The sequence below is a fragment of the Bos taurus genome, chromosome 13 (genome assembly GCF_002263795.3).
Source record: "Bos taurus isolate L1 Dominette 01449 registration number 42190680 breed Hereford chromosome 13, ARS-UCD2.0, whole genome shotgun sequence".
NCBI classification, from domain to species: Eukaryota; Metazoa; Chordata; class Mammalia; order Artiodactyla; family Bovidae; genus Bos; species Bos taurus.
The window spans coordinates 40,967,220-40,980,350 of NC_037340.1; positions in this window are offsets into that span (position 1 = coordinate 40,967,220).

The window sequence follows — 13,131 nt, forward strand, 5'->3', positions numbered from 1 at the left end:
GCTTCACCTGTGACCAGATAAGATTCCTTTGTTTTGGTAAGGTCATTCCACAGGTCCTGATGGATTGGAGAGGGTCAAGTTGGGAGATTGAGATTGAAGGTGGTTCAAGATTCTTCTGGAATTGTGATCAGCAGGTGTTGGTAGGTGGGTGGGGAGGGGGAGGAGTGAGGTCAAAGGTCACTCCTGTTTCCGGTTTTGACTGTGGGAAAGATAATCAATTCCTTTTGTATCTGTTGAGTTGGAGGTGCTGTGGACTATGTAGGTGGAGGTGTCCATTGGTCAGTGCTGGGGCCAAAAGGGGGCAGACCTGGCCTGAAGGAGGAGCTGGACATGCCTGGTTCCCAACAGGTGCTCAGTAGACACTATGAAACACACAGAAGGGAGGGCTGCAGGAGGGCTGTGCAGGAAGCTGGCAGGTTTGCTTCCAAAGGCTGTTTTTCTCTGAAGGGATTGTTACCTTCTTGTGAGGAGAGGTAGGCAGTGGTGTCCTGTGATCGAGTGGAGAGGAGAACTTCCAAACCAGCCAGCTATTGTAGAGAAATGTAAAGGGATCTGTGGGCAACATTGAGGGCCAGGTTGAGGCTGGATGCCGTGAATTCGTAGTGGTCCTGGCCTGCTGGGTGGTGTGACTTTGTCAGCAGGAGGCAGCCTGGGTTTGGGTCTGGCTGGTGGGAGGTGAGTTTGTAGGTGGCTGAGCACCCACAATGGAAGGGAACTGGTCTGGGCAATTGGGCTGTGAGGTCATAGGGGCTGGGGAGGAAGGGCTGCTGGGGCTGTGCTGTGCTTAGTCACTCATCGTGTCTGACTCTCTGTGGCCCCATGGACTATAGCCCACCAGGCTCCTCTGTCCATGGGATTCTCCAGGCAAGAATACTGGAGTGGGTTGCCATGCCCTACAGGGGATCTTCCTGACCCAGGGATCGAACCCAGGCCTCCTGCATTGCAGGCAGATTCTTTACCGTCTGAGCCACCAGGGAAACTGGGGTTGAGGATGGTGAAATCTCAACAAGGAGGAAGAAAAGCCAAGCAGGTGAAGCCCAGGGAGAAAATGGAGAGGGAAAGGCATCTGGGAGAGTGTAAGTGTGAAGGTGAACTCCAGGGATTCTAGGGAAGACGAGATCCCAGGGAAGTGGGAAAAGCATGCCCAAAGGAGGATGGAGAGGGCAGCCTCTGGAGGTGAGTGGCCCAGGATATGAAGGTGGCAGGTAGGGCTTGTGGCACCAGAGATGTGGTGTCACCAAGGGGACTCCAGCAATGGGCAGAAGGAGGGACAGAGGGCTTGGTAAGAAGTAGTTTATGGAGGGGCCTGGGTGGGGCAGCAGGAGGACCAGTATAGGACTGGGTGAAGGGTGGGAGGTGCCCCATCCATTTTAGGGGGTTCCCTGGGCTTTCCTGGTGGCTCAGATGATAAAGAATCTGCCTGCAATGTGGGAGGCCTGGGTTCAACTGCTGGGTTGGGAAGATCCCCTGGAGGAAGGCATGGCAACCCACTCCAGTATTCTTGCCTGGAGAACCCCATGGACAGAGGAGCCTGGTGGGCTACAGTCCATAGGGTTACAAAGAGTCAGACACGACTGAGCGACTAAGCACGCATGCACTAGAAGCAGACCCTGCGTCCTAGAGCTGAGTGCAGGTGGCTCACTTGGGGAAGGTCTCTGGCGGCATAAGGAGGAGTCGGGAGAGAAGTGAAGGATCCACTAACGAGTAGACTGCTCTGGGGTTCCTGCCTGGGCTTCCAGAGGGCCAAGGACCCTGGCACTCACGTGTCCATGGCTGTGTTGCTGCGGGATGTCTACCACCCGCACCTGTCCTGCATAGTCAAGTGCCCGCTAGCAGGAGTACATTCTCGAGAAAGGGCGGGAAGCCTTCAGCTGTGATAGAAACTGCCGCAGTTGGTTCAGTGATGCACAGCCAGGGTTTTCAACTGGGGAGAGGGGAGTCCAGAAGGAACAGTTTGGGGGCAAAGGGGGAGGAATCAGGGCTTGATCGAGATGCTCAATCAATATGCTCTATCAAGGTGCTCTCAATCAAGATGCTCGAGATGCTCGACCAAAGAAGTACCTGGTCTTACCTCCTGACTGATAGATGAGGCTCCTGGGAACATGGCCCCCACCCCCCAAGGCTCCAGGGAAAGTTCACCTGTAAGCAAGAGCCAGGTTACCAAGGATGAGGGGGGACCCTGGGTGAAGGGCTGTGGATAAAAGGAGGTGTGTGCCTTAGATGGGAGATTCAGAGGGTTTAGGGGTTTGGGAAGAAAAGAGAAGTGATGCCTGGGTACAGGGAGGAGAAGTTCAGACCCTACGGGACACAGGTGCCTGGAGGGTCCCACCTGGGCTGTGACCCAGTGTGACAACCCACTCTAGTATTCTTGCCTGGAGAAGATGGGCTGCTGGCTTCATGGCTTCTTGTAAAGTGTGTCTCCAGTTCTTGGGAATGCTGGGGACTTCTTGGAGGGAATCATCTACAGAGAGTGTTTCTGGGAAACCCCAGGATGAATCCAGGAATTTCACTGTGTGTTGGAAACAGTCGTGTCCAGGTTCTGGACAGACTGGCTTCTCCAGCAGGTCCTGGGGTGAAGCCAAGACCAACACGGCACAGGGGAAGGGCCAGGGCTGGGTCTCTGTGTTCTGAGGAGCGTTCTCCAGGCATCTCAAACTCTGCTGTCTCATCTACCCAAAGTGAGGCTGAGAAGACAGGGAAGCCTTCAGCATATTGGTCATGGTCATGCTTTTCTGATTGACACAATCCTTTCTTCCAAGTGAAAGTGTTAGTGGCTTAGTCATGTCCGACTCTTTGTGATCCTAAGGACTGTAGATTGCCAGGCTCTTCTGTCCTTGGAATTCTCCAGGCAAGAATACTGAAGTGATTTGCCAGGAGAATTGGTAAACAATCTGTCTGCAATGTAGGAGACCCAGGTTTGATCCCTGCGTGGGCAAGATCCCCTGGAGAAGGAAATGGCAACTCACTCTAGCCTGGGAAATCCCATGGACAGACAAGCCTGGTGGTCTACAGTCCATGGGGTTGCAAAGAGTCCGACATGACTGAATGACTACCACTTTCTTCCAAGGGGACATGATGTCATACCTCTAGCATGCTGCTAAGTCATTTCAGTCATGTCTGACTCTGTGCAACCCCATAGACGGCAGCCTACCAGGCTCCCCCAACCCTGGGATTCTCCAGGCAAGAACATTGGAGTGGGTTGCCATTTCCTTCTCCAACGCATGAAAGTGAAAATTGAAGTTGCTCAGTCATGTCCCACTCTTCACGATCCCATGGATTGCAGCCTACCAGGCTCCTCCGACCTCTAGCATACTGTCAACTTAAATAAATAGTAACAACCTAAAAGTTGAGAGTTACGTTTATTCAGCAGAAATTTTTAGGACTTAAGTGAGGGAGGCAAAATCTCAAGTAGCCCTGAGAGAATTGCTCCAAGGAGGATTCGGGGGGCAGAGAGGAGTCAGGCTAATATAGAAGTTTTGCAACAAAGGGCAGGTAGTCTGAACATCAAAAATGTTTTTGTGAATTAAAGAAAACCAGATACCTCAAATTAAGAAATTTAGTGCTTTTCTTTGTATGGGAAGATGCAAGAGTCCGGGCGCACTGAAATTGTTCCTTTCATATGTATCTCAGTTATCTGGGGCCAGGATCTTGGTTTTTTCACATCCGGAGCTCCTCAGTGCTCACTGTAGGGAATGGCTGAAGCCTGATGGCTGCTGGATGGCTTCCTGGGTGCTCTCAGGGCTTAGAAATTCACATATGGAGAGCTGGAATCTGTGATGACTGTGATATCCTTGTTTACTGATATGGCAGGAATATTCCATTTCTCAATACAAACAGATCTGGGCTGAGCTGTTGGCAAAAAAATATTCTAAGTATCAGTCACACCATGTCCTTCCCAGGTGGCCAGAGGGAATCCAGTTTGAAAACCACCACTTGTGGAACCCACCATCTGCTGTCAGCTGGGCCTCTGTCATACAGTCACGCAGCGAGATGCCCCGGCTCTGGGTGGTGGGGACCCGAGAGACCCTGTGGCATTTGGCCTGGGTGACTGAGGGCTGTGGTGAAAACAGCTGGCCAGCCCTGCATGCTGGCCAACACCTGGGTTCTGTCCACACAGCCTCCCTTTTATGGGGCTCAGCAGGAGAAACTCCTGGTAGGAGTTCCTGGCAGAAAAACCTGTTTTTCTCCAGAGCCGCTCATTTTTTTGCTTTTTTTCTGGTGACCGGGAACCTCACAGTAGCATTTGTCTCCTCTGATGTTGAGATCCGGGCTGTGATCCACCACCTGGGCATTTGTGCAGGTAACGGGTGCTACCCCTCACTTCACGGAATGGCCCCACTCTTGTTTTTCCTTTCCTCTGCTCTCTATGGTTTTATTGAATTGTGAGCCACACTGTGTTTAGGACAGAGAAAAGACTGTCTTTGGAAATGTAATGAGCTTGGACAATATGAGGCTGTTTAAGTTGGGGGTCCCTAGGGGACCAGCATGTGATGTCAGCACTGTTTTGGGAAGTGATTTGGGAGGAGCAGGGATGGAACCTATAGCTCAGGTGTGAGATGGTCAGGTTGTTGGTTATCGTGCTTTGCACACACAGTGGAGCAGGACCCTATGGGGCCTACGGGGCCTCCCCCTACATCCTCTGCTTGAGCACCTCTCTCAAGTATCCAGATAACAGTATTGGATGCAAATTTCCTGAGCTGTCTTGCAGATGTGAAAACCCCTCACCCAGTGGAAGATGTTAACTACTTGATACCATGAGCACACAGCCCCAGGCCTCCTGGAGCCTAAGGACTGTGACACCTAAGGACTGTGACACTCCTGTGACACCTACCGGCTAACTTAACACCAGCCAATCAGAGAACTGTGCACGAGCTCATCACAGGCCCCGCAGCATCCCCCCTCTCTTTTGGCCCTTAAAATGCTTTGCCAAAACACTTCAGGGAGCTCAGGGCTTCTTTTCAGGGTGTGAGCCACCTTGTCTGCATGCATGGCCCGGCAAAAAAGCTTTCTCTGCTCCAAACTCGGAGATTTCCTTTTGTTTGACCTCAGTGGCAAACGAACTTAGATTGATTAACAAGATTCCTTACTTTGGCAGCTTCACCTTCCTGAAAGCCCAGGCCCTGTGATCCACTTCCCCTCAACCCCAGCCCTGCCCCACAGAATTACCCACTCCAATCCTTCACCATCAGGGAAAGGGCAGGAAGGAAAGGGAAAGGATGCCACCCCAGAATGCCTGGGCTTCCCTGGTGGCTCAGACTTTAAAGAATCCGCCTGCAGTGCAGAAAACCTGGGTTCAATCCCTGGGTTGGGAAGATCCCCTGGAGAAAGGAATGGCTGTCCACTCCAGTGTTCTGGCCTGGGGAATCCCATGGACAGAGGAGCCTGGCAGGCTACAGTCCATGGGGTCACAAAGAGCTGGACTTGATTGAGCAACTCCCTTCAGGGAGCTCAGGGCTTCTTTTCAGGGTGTGAGCCACCTTGTCTGCATTAGAATGCCTTGGGCTTGAGGCCCAAAAGATCACCCCCACCTTCTTCACCTCAAGGTCACTTTCTCTCCAGACACTTAGGCCCCCCACCTCCAACACCTGCCACCTTGAAGGGATGAATCTTGAACCTGGGGTCACGTGTGAGCAAGTCCTAGTGTCCTGAGTGGCTTGCTTACCATCTCTGAATTTTGTAAAATTTAGAGTACAGAACTGGCCTTGAACGCCTTACAGAAACAAGTGAGACCTGGGGTATAAAAGGACAAAGTTTTTTCCCCACATTTATTATTTTAATTATTGATATTAAATTACCAAGTAAGAGAAATACAAAAACCCAATAAGCATTTGTTTGTTTTCAGAATAATCTCTTTTAATCAAGGTGTCATTCACACATGATGCAATATGCATGTACATGCACACTTCCATCAGCACGACAAAGGCAGATACCTGTGTAACCTCCAAGCCTAACAAGCTACAGAATGTCCCCATCCTCCTAGGGACCTCCCTTCCATCCTCGCCCAGGGAGCAACCACTTTGTGACTTTTCACCATAGCCTAGTTTTGCCTATTCTAGAACTTCATCGACATGGAGGCTCTGACATGTGTTCTCTGTACCTGGCTCCTTTGGTTCAGTGGAATGGTTTGGAGACCCATTCATGTTGAGCTGACCAGAAGTTCATTACTTTTTCTCATTGAGTACTATTCTATTGCATAAATATGCTATTTTCCTAGTGCATATAAAATACAGACATAGACATTCTCATACTGATGGGCAATGAAGTTGCTTCCAGGTTTTGGCCACAGAGGACATGGGGATTTGTAAAGTTTCAATAAAAAACAAGTCCTGATTCATCCCTCTCTCCATCATCTCCACCTCTAGCCAATGGACAAGGCCTGTCATCCTGTTGCTTCTTCTCAGAGCCTCCTGCTACTTTCCGTAGCTGCCCCAGCTCTCCAGGCCAGGCTGCCAGTCCCTTGACTGGTTTACTGCCTCCAGCCTGGGCTGCCTGCCGATGTCCTGTCCCTGTTTGATCTATCATGGACCTGATCAACCAGAGTGGGCTTCTAAAAGCACAGATCGGATCATGTCACCCCATTTGGGACATATCAGTGACTGCTTGTTCCCTTACAGTAGAATCCCAATCTCACCCTAAAGCCAGGTAGTGGGTGACAGAGTCTGTCTGCCCCTGCAGCCTCCCTCCATCCCTCCTGTGTGGAAACAGCTCATATGCTGTTTCCCTGGCTTGACTGCTGTTCCCTGCATGCTTGACTCAGCTGCTCCTTCTCATTCTCCACCCAAATGTCTCCACCTTGAGGGGTGGCTTCTCTGAACACTGCTTCCAAAGTATCTTTCCACCTTGTTTTTTCTCTATCATGGCCCCCTGGTTCCTTGTTGTCACCAAGCACTTAGCACAATTTGAACTTAAATATTTGTCCTCTGATCTGTTGCCCACAAAGCCATTGGTTCCTTTGGTTAGGGCAGGAATAGGCTTGCTTCACTCACTAGTTTATTTCTTTATGTAAATAATTTTATGTAATTTTTCTTTTGTAAAACAATGGACAAGAAATTGCTATCTCTATGGCCTCCAATCATCCTATTAAGGACAGTGTGCAGTAAACCATACTATTCAAGAAGAAATAATTTCAAGGTAATTTAATATGTGGAAATAAATAATAAAATATGATACAGCCGCTTTGGAAGATGGTATGGAGATTCCTTAAAAAACTAGGAATAAAAGCACCATATGACCCAGCAATCCCACTCCTAGGCATATACCCTGAGGAAACCAAAATTGAAAAAGACACATGTATCCCATTGTTCATTGCAGCACTATTTACAATAGCTAGAATGTGGAAGCAGCCTAGATGTCCATCAAAAGATGAATGGATGAAGAAGTTGTGGTGCATATACATGACGGAATATTACTAAGCCATAAAAAGGAATGCATTTGAGTCAGTTCTAATGAGGTGGATGAACCTAGAACCTATTATATAGAGTGAAGTATGTCAGAAAGAGAAAGATATATATCGTATTCTAGTGCATATATATATATATATATATATAAATATATATATACGGAATCTAGAAAAATGGTACTGAAGAGTTTATTTACAGGGCAGCAATGGAGAAACAGAGATAGAGAATAGATTTTTGGACATGGGGAGAGAGGAGGAAAGGGTGAGATGTATGGAAAGAGTAACATGGAAACTTACATTACCATATGTAAAATAGATAGTCAATGGGAATTTGCTGTATGGCACAGGAAACTCAAACAGGGGCTTTGTATCAACCTAGAGGGGTGGGTGGAGAAGGCAATAGCACCCCACTCCAGTACTCTTGCCTGGAAAATCCCATGGATGGAGGAGCCTGGTAGGCTGCAGTCCATGGGGTCGCTAAGAGTCGGACACGACTTACCGACTTCACTTTCACTTTTCACTTTCATTCATTGGAGAAGGAAATGGCAACCCACTCCAGTGTTCTTGCCTGGAGAATCCCAGGGACGGGGGAGCTTGGTGGGCTGCCATCTATGGGGTCGCACAGAGTCGGACATGACTGAAGCGACTTAGCAGCAGCAGCAGCAGCAGCAGCAGAGGGGTGGGTTGGGGAGGGAAATGGGAGGAAGGTTCAAAAGGGAGAGGATACATGTATACCTGTGGCTGATTCAGGTTGAGGTTTGACAGAAAACAACAAAATTCTGTAAAACAATTATCCTTCAATTAAAAAATAAATTAAAAAAGGAAAAAGTAAAATAAAATGGTAAACATGTACATATATCTAAACAAAAATTCTTTGTAAAATTATGGAGACCTGTGCAAGGTGATGGCTTTTGTTAGTGTAGTTTATTCCTCACCAGTTTTACCTAGTACCTAGCATGGTTCACAAGCAGGAGGTGCTCACAAATGCTTATTAAACAGATCCTTGAGTTTTATGTAAAGTTTTATCACACAAAACACTAAAATCTTCACTCCTTGCATAGAGATGACTCATGATTACAGCAGCCCTGCCTCTCTTCAGTCGTGGGATATAAAGCTGAGTCTGGCAGGTACAAACCCGTGAAAGGTGTCGAAAAATTACTTTAAACTTGGGAGGACAAATATAGAAGGATAATTTACTGAGATATTAATTTGTGTCTGTGTGCCTTTTCCTGTTCCATCAAGGAAGTCAGACTTTTTCTTGCCCCCTGGGTACAAAATACATGCTTCTTGCACACCTGTTGGCAGGTGAAGATTCATGCCCACCGCCCAGACCTCATTGTGACGGGTAGGTAATTAAATCAAATGCAGTTCTGCTTACTAACCACCATCATCGAATCTGGAACCAGCTCACCTGATTTATGAGCGTTATTTTAATTTATTCTGTGCTGTTTTCACCACTTCAAACGTAACAGTGTTCTGCATTCGTTTATGAAAATAAGTTTGCCTTGGCACGTTTTTTAAGTTTCAATTTTTCTTAGCTACTCCACAAAACCAGTTACTGATGTTTAATTCATCCTATATTTGTTGCTGGGCATAAGCAATACTTCCAGAATCATTAGTGATGCACAAATAGACACCTGGACCATGCAGGTGGGTAGCAAATGATCTAAGTCATTAGCCAGTGTCTGCAGGGAGGAAATCATTCCTACGGAGCAAGGTAAGTTTTTCTGGGAGCAATGTTAAATCTTCAGCTAACAGGAAACCATTTCATAATTTATAATTCACGTGTGACATAATTTACATGATTTGTAAATTACCAAATGGTTCCCTCGTGTCCATATATTTATGCATTCATTCATGGTATAATCTTACCTAATTCTTCAACATTTAAAATTTGTACCTTCAGTCCCATCAGAACGCAAAGCACGCACCAGCAGGATTTCTGTAGCTCAGCAAATGTTGGCAAGAGAACCTGAAGGAACTGTATGCACTCAGCGTGCTATGGCCCAGAGTTTTCTCAGCAGCCATGCTGGGGTTTGAACCTGTTCTTCCAACCCAGTCCAGTGGTTTCATAAAGTCAAATTGAGAATAGAAGGAGAACTACTGGAGGGAGCAGGGGAAGATGGGGAGGGAAAGAGAAAATTTGCGAAGAGGACACAAATCTGCTGGAGAACAGAAAGGGGGGTGGGTCCTGGTCTTTTGACTTGGTGGCCTTGCCTACAGCTCTCAGTGGGAACCATGCTGGTTTTGGAAACAGTAGGAAACTATTAATAAATAGTGACTTTTTTTTGGCTGCCCTGGGTGTTCAGTAGTTGTGGCTCGAGGGCTCAAGAGTGCTGGCTCATTAGTTGTGGTACACGGGCTTAGCTGCTCTGCACGTGTGGAATCTTCCTGGACCAGGGATTGAATCTGTGTTTCCTGCATTGGCAGGTGGCTTCTTAACCACTAGGCCACCAGGGAAGTCCCAATAAATAGTGACTTTTGGATCATTGTATTTTTGCAGTGTTTTAGAAAATTAGGAACAGAAATGACATGGATTTCCTCATCACATGATGGCATATTTAAGAAGAAAATTTGAGAAGTTTTATATAATTTTACTTTTATTGTCATATTAATATCATTAATTTATTTTTAGTCAGAAGAGATATTTGCCATAAAGATCTTATCCACTAACCTGATTTTCTTCCTTGGATTTAAAAAATTAAGTGTACTTGGAAGTGCCTGACTTAAGAGTAATAATTTCATTTTAGAAATTTCTAAAAATACAGAAGATAATTACCACCACCATAATCAAACTCATGATACAGAGAATGCCAACTTACTTCTTGATCTGAAAACATCTTTTATTTTATCTTTAGAATGTTTAATAAAAAGTTATATTATTTTTTAATAGTCTTGAAAACATATGCAAAATTAGATTATTGTTCAGTCATGTCCATCTCTTTGCAACCCCATGGACTGCAGCATGCCAGGCTTCCCTGTCCTTTATCAACTTCCAGAGTTTGCTCAAACTCATGTCCATTGAGTTAGTGATGCCATCCAACCATCTCATCCTTAGTTGTCCCCTTCTCCTCCCACTTTCAATCTTTCCCCAAATCAGGGTCTTTTCTAAGGAGTTGGGTCTTCACATCAGGTGGCCACAGTATTGGAGCTTCAGCTTCAGCATCAGTCCTTCCAATGAAAAACTTAAATAGTATACTGAATTCACATGAATCTATAACTTAGCTTTAAATGGCTCAGACCATTTGACTGCCTGTTTTATCTTTCTTCCTCATCCATATTTTATTTTTATTGGAGTATATTAAAGCAAATCATACATATTATAGAATATCACCTATAAATACTTCAGCATAAATACATCTTTATCTGATAAGGGGTTCTAAAAAATAGAACATCACACCAGTATTAAGCCTACAAAGTTAACAATAATTTTTAGTATCATCTAATATCCTTTCATGTTAAAATCTACCAGATTGCTACTCAATTGGTTTCTTTGAATCACATATTGCAGTATATCTGGTTATGTGTCTTTTATTCTTTAACATCTCTTTTTCTGTTTTTCTCTTCTTTTTCTTTTCTCTTGTCCCTTTTCCCCTGCCTGATGATTGTTAGATACACTGGGGCATTTGAGCTGGAGAAGGTCCTACTTCCTGGGTTTGGCTGCTTGGTTCCTTGGGGTGATGTGTAACTTCTTTCTTTATTCTTGATATTTCCTATAACCTGGGAGGTAGAGCTGGAAGCTTGGTTAGATTAATGGTGGGGGTTGGGTGGGCATGAGGAGTGGACAGGGAAGGTCTGGGTCTCACAAGGCTGTGCCACATACTGGGCCTTTCTGCAGAAGTTGAGATTTATACTGCTTGTCGGGTGTTGTCAGCCAGATACTTCAGCATAAAGTTCTTTGTCAATTTTTACAAAACAATGTCCACTGATGACTGTTACTTAGATCCTGTGGTCTGCTGGAGCCAGGTCAAACCTATTTATACTTGCTTGAACTAGTTCACCAAAGCTGACTGGGCATGTCTCTTTCCAACTGTGGTTGAGTGACAATGTATTGGCAGGTTGAAACCAGTCTCAGAGGAGTAAGGAAATGGCAACCCACTCCAGTGTTCTTTCCTGGAGAATCCCCATGGACAGAGGAGCCTGGTGGGCTACAGTCCGTGGGGTTGCAAAGAGTCAGATACGACTGAGTGACTATAACACACGCACAACTGACATGTACATGCCCATGAGCCAGTGGCTGCCACACTAGACAACACCTTCTAGAGCTTTTGACAATTCTACCTCCTTCAGTTAAGTTCTGTACTTGTCAGGAGTCCGTGGGTCTCTTTCTTAATCTCTTTAGGCTTTTTGTACTTATTGTACTTGTATACTTTGACTAATTAGTGTGAAAACTAGTGAAACTTGTGTGAAAATGACAAAAAAGCACATTTCACACTTTAAAAAAGAATTTATGAAGTCAAGTCACTTAGAAATTGTTGATTTAGAGGTGTGCGAGATAACACCCCAAGTTTGGGAAAATTACAAAAGTTTGTCAACTTTTTTGCACTCTGATAATTTAACAAGTGTCTCCAATTTCTTATTGCACTTAAGAAAACAAAAAGTTAACTAGACAATGCATTGCAGGTATGGTTTATGGACAAAAGAAAATTTGCAACTCTAATCAGCTGATGCATTCTCAGGAACATGTGTTGGCCCTCTTTTTTTTTTTTTTTTTAGCACACACACACACACACACACACACATATGCTTGTGCTTAGTTGCTCAGTTGTGTCTGACTCTTTGTGACCCTTTGGACTGTAGCCCACCAGGCTCCTCTGTCCTTGGGATTCTCCAGGAAAGAATACAGGAGTGGGTTGCCATGCCCTCCTCCAGGGGATCTTCCTGACCCAGGGATTGAATCTAAGTTTCCAATGTCTCCTGAATTGCAGGTGGATTTTTTTTTTTTAATCTTCTGAACCATCAGGGAAGTATATATGTATATATAGTTTTAGAAAGATTATTTTATACGCTAACCTACTTTTTCAAGGAACATTAGTTCTAATAGCACAGAGGGCTTCACTGTATTTTCATATATCTGCTCCATTCAGAAAGAATATTTTCTTTTCATTATGTTTCCAAACCATTATTGTGTGTGTTTGCTCATGACTTTGGCAGGAAATTGTGGAACGAATGTTGTCAGAGATGAGTGGAGTCCAAATTGTCAACCCCCTGATGTGGTTCATTCCCTGAAATCAGGCAAACTGCATCCTGGAACCAAGGACTCATGAAAACAAACCCACAGGTTTGGACCGCTTTTGAGGGATCATGGCTAACAACAGAGGTGATGGAAGAATGAAAAAGGTCAATAGACTGATTTTTGGTCATTGGGCTCTTAGGTTTGCAAATTCAAGCAGTCAACAAGAGGTGTTACAAGCAAGTCCATCTAAATTGGCCTCACTCCCTTTTGTAAAAGATCAGGAGGATCTCACTGAATCACTGCTACACGTCAGGCTCTGTTCTAAGGATGCCGTATGGATTTTATCATTTAAATCTCATAGCATTCTTGGTACCTCCCTGGTGGCACAGTGGTTATGACTGTGATTCCAACGTAGGGGGCATGGGTTCAACCCCTGATTGGGGAACTAAGATCCTGCATGCCTTGTGGTGCAGCTCACCAAAATTAAATGAATAACAAAATTTCTTGACAGTCTTATGAAGTGGGAAATGTATTTATCCGTACTTTAGTATGATTA